Genomic DNA, 7,670 nt, shown 5'->3' with positions numbered 1-7,670 from the left:
TTTAAGCGTCGCGCCGAAAAGTCTAGAAACAGCACGTGCGTTTGCCAGAGAGCAGGCGATGTGCCTGGAAGCTTCTTGCTTCTTCTTCGGGATGAGATGTACCGTTTCGTGCCTGCCCTGGAAGTTTCGCTATGATGATTCGTGGCAATATCCCGGCCCCTTCAGGGCGATGTCAGCATGGCTGACTTAGACAGATGGGTCCAGGACCTGGGAGTCCCTCAGGCACGACACCGTCAGCGTCCCCCGGCTGGCGTACCTCCCCCCTCCGTCTCTAATCGCGTTGCTCGGAGGAGACGCTATGCAGAATATCAAAGAAGAAGAAGAAAAAGAAGCGAAAGCTTGCTTCTAAAATCTTTGAAGGGGAACTGATAACACCTATATGGTCGGGGCTGACACTCTAACTGCCCTTACGGTGAATGATCCGCTGGATTATCTCGGGGTCTCGATTGACAGCTTTGGTTGGAAGGTCGCAGAGCCGAGTGTCATCTTGCTCCAACGCAGCGATCGCATCATCCGGTCATTTGTGAGACATTTTCTCCATTTTCCAGACGGTGTCCCCAATTCCTTTTTGTACGCCCCCACTTCTTCGGGGGGGGGGGGGGGGATACCGTGCTTTGAACTTTCTATTCCCCCTATCAGAATGTCACGCCTTATAGCGTTTCAGACTAAGACGTACGATACCGCTCTCTCCGCTGTAGTTAGCTCTGCTACTTACACGAAACAGGTCACCCGCCTTGGTAACCTATTGCAGTAGGGGAGCTAGGAACTTACGAGCAAAACAAGCAAGCGCCAGTACTGGAGTTGGAAGTTTGTAAATACCACGGACGGCAAGGGCTTAGTGGAGATCGAGGGGAATCCTTCTTCCTTCTGGATGTTCAACCCTCCTCGCTTCCTCCCTTCTAATGAGTACATCGACCTCATTAAATTACGTATAAATGCCCTACCAACCAAGGTACGGTGTGCGAGGGGCCGTGTCAAGGCCACTCGTTGCGGAGCAGGCTGTATCGCGTCAGAAGCTCTTGCGCATGTAATTCACAATGTGATGTGGCTTCCACTAGGGAACTTTGAAGGGGAGAAGGAAAACCGGGGAACCCCCTCAGATATTGTCGATTTCTGGGCAGGGATCTTTGGTGAGCAACGTGAGGTAGCCCTATTTTCGGAACGCCACCAGAATGTTACTCAGTCTTTTTCTTTGTATCCAGTTACATCGGAGGAAGTAGTGATGGCCCTGAGAGGACAGGCATCTTCCCCAGGTATAGATGGATTATCCGCCCCGGACTTGCGTAAGTTGCGGGCTGACGTCCTTGCGGCACTCTTTAACTTTTTCTTGTGGTTGCGGAGGCTACCCCCCAGCTTAACAATGGAGCGGACGGTATTCTTACCAAAAAAGGCTGTTAGCTCAACCCCTAACGATTTTCGCTCAATCACGGTAGCGTCCATGGTTGTGAGGACCTTCCACAAAATCCTTGACGCTAAATTACGTTCCTCTCTTAGTCTCCACATTTGCCAACGGGCCTTTCGGGCCACAGACGAAACCTTCGAAAATTTGTTCCTTTCGCGCCATCTCATTAGATCGGCAAGACGAAGATGTAAATGACTGGCTCTGGGGGCTATCGATTTAAAACGAGCCTTCGACAATATCCCTTACTCGGTTATCCTTGAGACCCTAGAGCAGGTCGGCACGGATCTCGTTTTCATGAAATATATTGCTAACTACTACAACCAAGGTTCGCTTATTCTCGAGTCGGGTTCCTGTAGAAGAACAGTCAAACCTCGCCGGGGCGTCCGTCAAAGAGATCCCCTCTCCCCGCTATTATTTAATTTGGTACTGGATGCATTCATAGCGGAGTTACCCGAACGAATTGGTTGCGAGGTGGGTGGTCAGCGTATCTCTGCCTTAGCCTTTGCAGACGACGTCGTGCTGGGAGCGGAGTCCCCGGGAGGACTACAGGATCTATTAGACCAATTTACTCTGTTCACCGGGGCCAGGGGACTAGAAATTAACGCTTCTAAATCATTTACCCTCACCCTTCAGCCGTCAGGGAGGCAGAAGCTGGTGAAAGTCACTCCCCACCAGTACCTCGTCGGTCAGGATCATCCTTTCTGTAGAATACTCTATGAAGTACCTGGGGGTCTGTGTCGACCCGTTCGACAAGGTGATTCCCCAAGTGACGAATGTTGAAACCCAATTGGGTCATCTGGTGAGATGCCCTCTAAACCTCAGCAGAAGTTGGTGATGCTATTTTACCACCTCTTGGTTATTTACGACTACTACCACGTTATTTACGATTGGTCCGTGGCGCTCTTCTTCAACGGTGCGAACGTAGTATCTGCACCTTCATTAAGAGGTTTCTGCACTTTCCCCATGATACCCCTAACGCTTTTTTATATACTCCGATTGCTCTAGGGGGTCTTGGTCTCCCCTGTTTCCAGCTCTCCATCCTCAGGATCAGGCGTGATCGCTTTGCTGCTATCCGGGAGAAGATGGAGGACCCTGTCCTGACTGCCGTGCTGGAGGAAGATGTTTACACCCGGGAAATCGCCAAACTAGGAGGCGCGCTTCAGCGGGGCAAGTGGGACCTGACTACCAAACGGCCCAACATGAGTATTGGCGGTCCCGCTTGATTAATTCGACGGATGGGAAGGGCTTACGGGAGGCCAAGGCAACTCCTTCTCCCTTCTGGATCTACCATCCCCCCCCCCCCCGATTTCTGTCAGCAAATGAGGATGTGGACCTCAAAAAGCTCCGCATCCACGCGCTTCCCACCAGGGTTCGTTGCGCTAGGGGACGTCGAAAGGAGACCCGCTGTACTGCGGGTTGCCTCATGGCAGAAACTAACTCTCACATTCTGCAGTCGTGCCCTAGAACTCATGCTGCCCGCATTAAGCGTCACGATCGTGTAGTTCGTAGCATTAAGAGCACTTTAGAGAACACTTCCCAGCGTTTAAGGAACCACGTATTCAAGTGGGGGACAGTGTATTTATTCCTGGTCTTGTTTTTTGTAGGAACGCAACAGCCTTTGTAATGAACGACCAGGTGAGAGGAGAGTTCAGGTCCCTCTCAGCGTTCGCCCAGGAAAAAGTCCCGAAATACGCCATACCAGGATTGCAAGACAAAATCATGGATATCTCCGACGCGGTGGACATTTCCCATATGCCCGTCGCGTTTACCGAGCGCGGGATCCTGGAAGGAATGGCGATTTCCTTCCTCCGGGAACTTGGGCGGACGACGAGGGCCCTGGCTCTTCTCTCTCGTCTTGTGGGTCTGGGCTCAGTCCACTGTTTTTATATGTTTCGCGGGTCAACCCGACATGCTCTTGTTTAAGCTTTTCTCATAAAGCAAATGCTTTATTTGCCTTGTGGCCAATAAAAAGTTAATAGCTACATGCCACAAAGGACGACCAAGCATAATACCCACCATGTGTGGGAAATACAATCCATTCAAAGACGAGTGATAGGCGAAAGTAAGAATAATCTGCTTTTTGGTAAACGGCGGGAGTAACTATGACTCTCTTTCCGTAACCTCTGACCACAGACCGGGGGCTTAGTGGCGTTCCCCTGTAATCCAGCAACATGGAGGTAACGACCTCTTCCCCAGAGTTGGGAAGTCGTGGCTTCTTGGCCTGTTATCCAGCGACTGGGAAACTGGTTTTGAGGGGAAAAGGAGAGGGCCGAGAGTGCCCGTCTCTATTAGCAGGACTGCGCAGCGGCAGTCTGTAACCCAGCTCTTTGTGTGCTGGTGGCGCGTATTACCTGGCTCGGAGCTATACGATCCTCCTCGCTGCAAGCCGCGATGATGCGCAATACATAGCCTCCACCTTCTCGTGGTGCTACCTGTTACCCCTGGTACCGCTCCGGCGGGGCAGGGAACTAACGGAGCTCTGACCCACCCCAGCTCCGCAGAGGCTATCAACCTCTGCGGAGTTAATAGTCACTAGGCACAAGCACTGAAATGCAAAGAAGAGGAAGCCCCAGCCGAGTGGCTGGCGCTCCTAGTGAAACCACGCGTCCTGGACCACAGTCACAGCTCGCCGAAAAGAACCACTTGCCCCTTGTCTTCCCCTGTTCATGTGGGAAGAGATTTTCGACAAAGAAAGGACTGAGAATCCACATGGCTTTGAAGAAACATGACCCTCCTCAGCTGAGGACAAATGATCCTGAAAACTTATTAACCAGGATTCCACAACAATGACAAATCCTTCTAATGTTGACACACCTGATGCTGAGATGCTACCTTGGCCTTGTGATATATGTGGTCGAGCCTTTCGTACCAACAATGGGTTGGGCCAACATAGAAGGTTGACCCATCCGACCGAACATAACATGGGAGCCTGCACAGAGAGAACGAGACCAAGATGGAGCGCCGAGGAGGCGTACCGTTTGGCTTAAGCCGAAGTCGTTTTAGCCGACAGTGATCACCCCCCCCCCCCCCCAGGTTCATCAACATAGAACTGCAGAAACTTTTTCCTGGGCGGTAAAATCTCATAGAAAAGATCGCGTGTATAGGGAACTTGTCGACGAAATCTGGCGTGGAGCCCGAGGCAACGATCAGCCGCCAAGTGCAGCCGCGAACAGCGACCCTCCGATTGAGTCAACGCCGGACATGGGTGCCAGTTCTTCTCTCCGAGAACCCCCTACACAGGACCGCACCCAGCGCCCTTCCTCCAGGCACGTTGCAATTATGAGAGAGCTGCAGAACCTGGTTAAAAAAAGCTCCCCCTGAGGCCATCCAAGCCTCTCGGTTGTTCGTCATCGCCAGACAGGCGCTGCAGGGTGCCGACATCGCTGAAGCCCTAAATGCTTATCTACGTGATGTCTTCGTCAAGGATAAGCCGTCTCCTTCTCACGACCGCCCCCTGCGGAACCCAAGCTCGAATCGAGCCCAAACGGGCCGACCTCTCAGTAACAGAAAGAAGAAAAGGGCCCTCTACGCACAAACCCAGGTCCTGTTTAAATCACGCCAGAGCGACTTTGTCCGCCGCATCTTGGATGGTTATGGTTCGCCTGCAGTCCTTGATGCGGCGGACTTCCTCGACACCTGAGAGAAGGTGATGACTTCAGGTACTACTTCTGGAGCCCTGGGATCCAACCAAACACCACAGAGGACGCAGTCCAATGTAAATCCCATGTATATTATTACGGCACAAGACATTAAGAACTGCCTGCCTCCGATCTACTCTTCGGCAGGACCTGACAATTTCTCCTCAAGGAACCTTCGGAAAGTGCCCTCTACTGTTCGACGTGTCCTTTTAAACCTCCTACTCATCCTGAAGCGGGTGCCTGCTACCCTGCGAAACGCTCGGACCATTTTCATCCGGAAGAAGCCCGACGCAATAAATGCAAGCGATTATAGACCAATCACTGTGACCTCAGCATTGCTAAGGTTATTCCACCGGATATTGGCCAAAAGAATTATTTCCTTCGCCGACTTCAATTATCGTCAGCGAGCGTTTTTGCCTCGTTAACGGCTGCGGTGAAAATGTCCTGCTGTTAAGCACGGCCCTTGCGGAGGCCAAACGAAGATGCAAGTCTCTCTATCTGGCAACAGTCGACATTTCCTAAGCATTTGATAAGGTGCCAACTAATGCAATCATTCATGGCGCCAGGACGGCCGGTCTGGATGAAGAATTCACCAACTATCTCAGTGACCTTTATACTGATGTTCCCACCTTACTGACTTTCCAAGGTAGGCAAAAAGTCGTATATCCTACCACCGGAGTAAGACAGGGGGATCTTCTCTCCTCTGTCCTCTTCAACTTAATGCTAGATGGATTTCTCAAACAAGTTGACCCTAACATTGTGTTCCCACTCAGTGATGCCATTTGGATGTAATGGCCTTCGCTGATGATGTTGTGATGGTCGCGTCAACTCCCGGTGGCCTGCAGGACCGGCTCTCAGAACTTTCAAGATTTCTTCATCTTCGAGGCCTCTCCATAAATCTGGGAAAGTCCGTTACTATTTCCCTGGTGGCGTCCGGAAGGCAGAAAAGACTGCAGGTTAACGAGGAATGTATCTTTCTATTGGATGGAAATCCTTTACCTACTGGTGGCACGAGCCACATTTGGAAGTATTTGGGTATTTCGTTCAGTACGCTCGGTCGAGCAAAACCTGCAACCGAGGACCTTACAGGATGGATCAAAAGAATTTCAGCTGCACCACTGAAACCCCAACAGAAGATGGTAGCTTTGCGCTATCACATTAATCCTAGACTATACCACCGACTGATTTTGGGGCGCTGGAACATTACTCTGGTGAGGAAGCTCGACAACCAAACGAGAAGCGCTGCAAGAGGGTGGCTTCATCTGCCGCACGATATTCCGTGCGCCTATTATCATACTTCGGCGAAGAGAGGCAGATAGGGCATTCCCACTCTGCGTACATCAGTCCCTGCAATTCAGCTTCATCGATTCAAGAAAATGGAGCTTTCCGACAATCCTGTGGTCGCGGAAGCGATGAAGATCGTCTTCGCCAGGGACATAATAACGAAGGCATCCTCCTGCTCCCTGGAAGGAACCAGACCACTGCGTACGAAGGAAGCGGTGGACAAACACTAGGCGAGGCATCTTCATGCCACAAACGATGGGCGCCCTCTACATGAAGCCATTCGCGTGCCCTATTCTCACAGATGGGTGCAAGAAGGCACGAAACTTCTTCAGGGTCACCAGTTCGTCGATATCATCAAACTGCGTATTAATGCATTGCGCTGCCTCACAAGATCGCGAAGAGGTCGGGATGGTGAGCGCCAGTGCAGAGCCGGCTGCACCAGCCATGAAATGCTTGCTCACATCTTACAACAATGTCACCGTACCCACAGGGTCAGGTGCAGGCGCCACAACAACATCGTCGAGTATACAACAAGACGCTTGAAAGAGATAGGATGGAACCTTCCTGTTGAACCCAAGTATCAGGTCCCCGAGGGATTTCTCAAACCCGACATAGTGGCTCGACGTGGAAACAGCGTCAACGTACTGGACACCCCAATCGTGGGTTCGGGCATTGACTTCAGCCTTGCCCACGGTCATAAAGTATTAAAGTATTACCGCGAAGAGATCCGAAGTCAGATTCACGACTCAGGAGCCACGGACGAAATTACGTTCGGCAGCGTCACCCTGTCCTACAAAGGCATCTGGGCTACTGAGAGTGCACAGCGGCTATTGGATATGGGATTGTCCAAAAATGACATTGTTTTAATTACCATTATGGCTCTTCAGGGGAGCGTTAGGGCATACCGTCTCTTCGGCCACATGACGTCCGTTGTATAGCAATGGCTGAAGAGGGTTGTCGATGTGTAAGGTGCGCGGATTTAGGGTTTCGGGGACAGGTACCTCTTCCTGGGTAAGAGGGAATTATTGAAAAAAAAAAGAAATAACCTCACACCATAGGTTGGGGGCGAGTGGCACCCCCTGTAATCCAGCAACATGGAGGCCTGACAGGGGGAGGTGATGACCTCTGTCTCGAAGCAGTGGCTTCGCCCTGTCCAGCGACTTCGCCCAGCGACTTGGAGGCTCGTGTGGAGGAATAAGGAACGCGCTCGAGGTGGGCCTGTCGGCCTTAGGGGGATCGTGTTGCGGCGATCTGTCACCCAGTTAATAGGGCGCTGCCGGCTCGTGTTGACGGTGGCAGTCGTATGATCCTCCTTGCTGCAAGCCGATGCGATGCACAATACATAG

This window comes from Ornithodoros turicata, unplaced genomic scaffold (genome assembly GCF_037126465.1).
Source record: "Ornithodoros turicata isolate Travis unplaced genomic scaffold, ASM3712646v1 ctg00001195.1, whole genome shotgun sequence".
NCBI lineage: Eukaryota > Metazoa > Arthropoda > Arachnida > Ixodida > Argasidae > Ornithodoros > Ornithodoros turicata.
Note: the sequence above shows the minus strand (reverse complement) of the source record.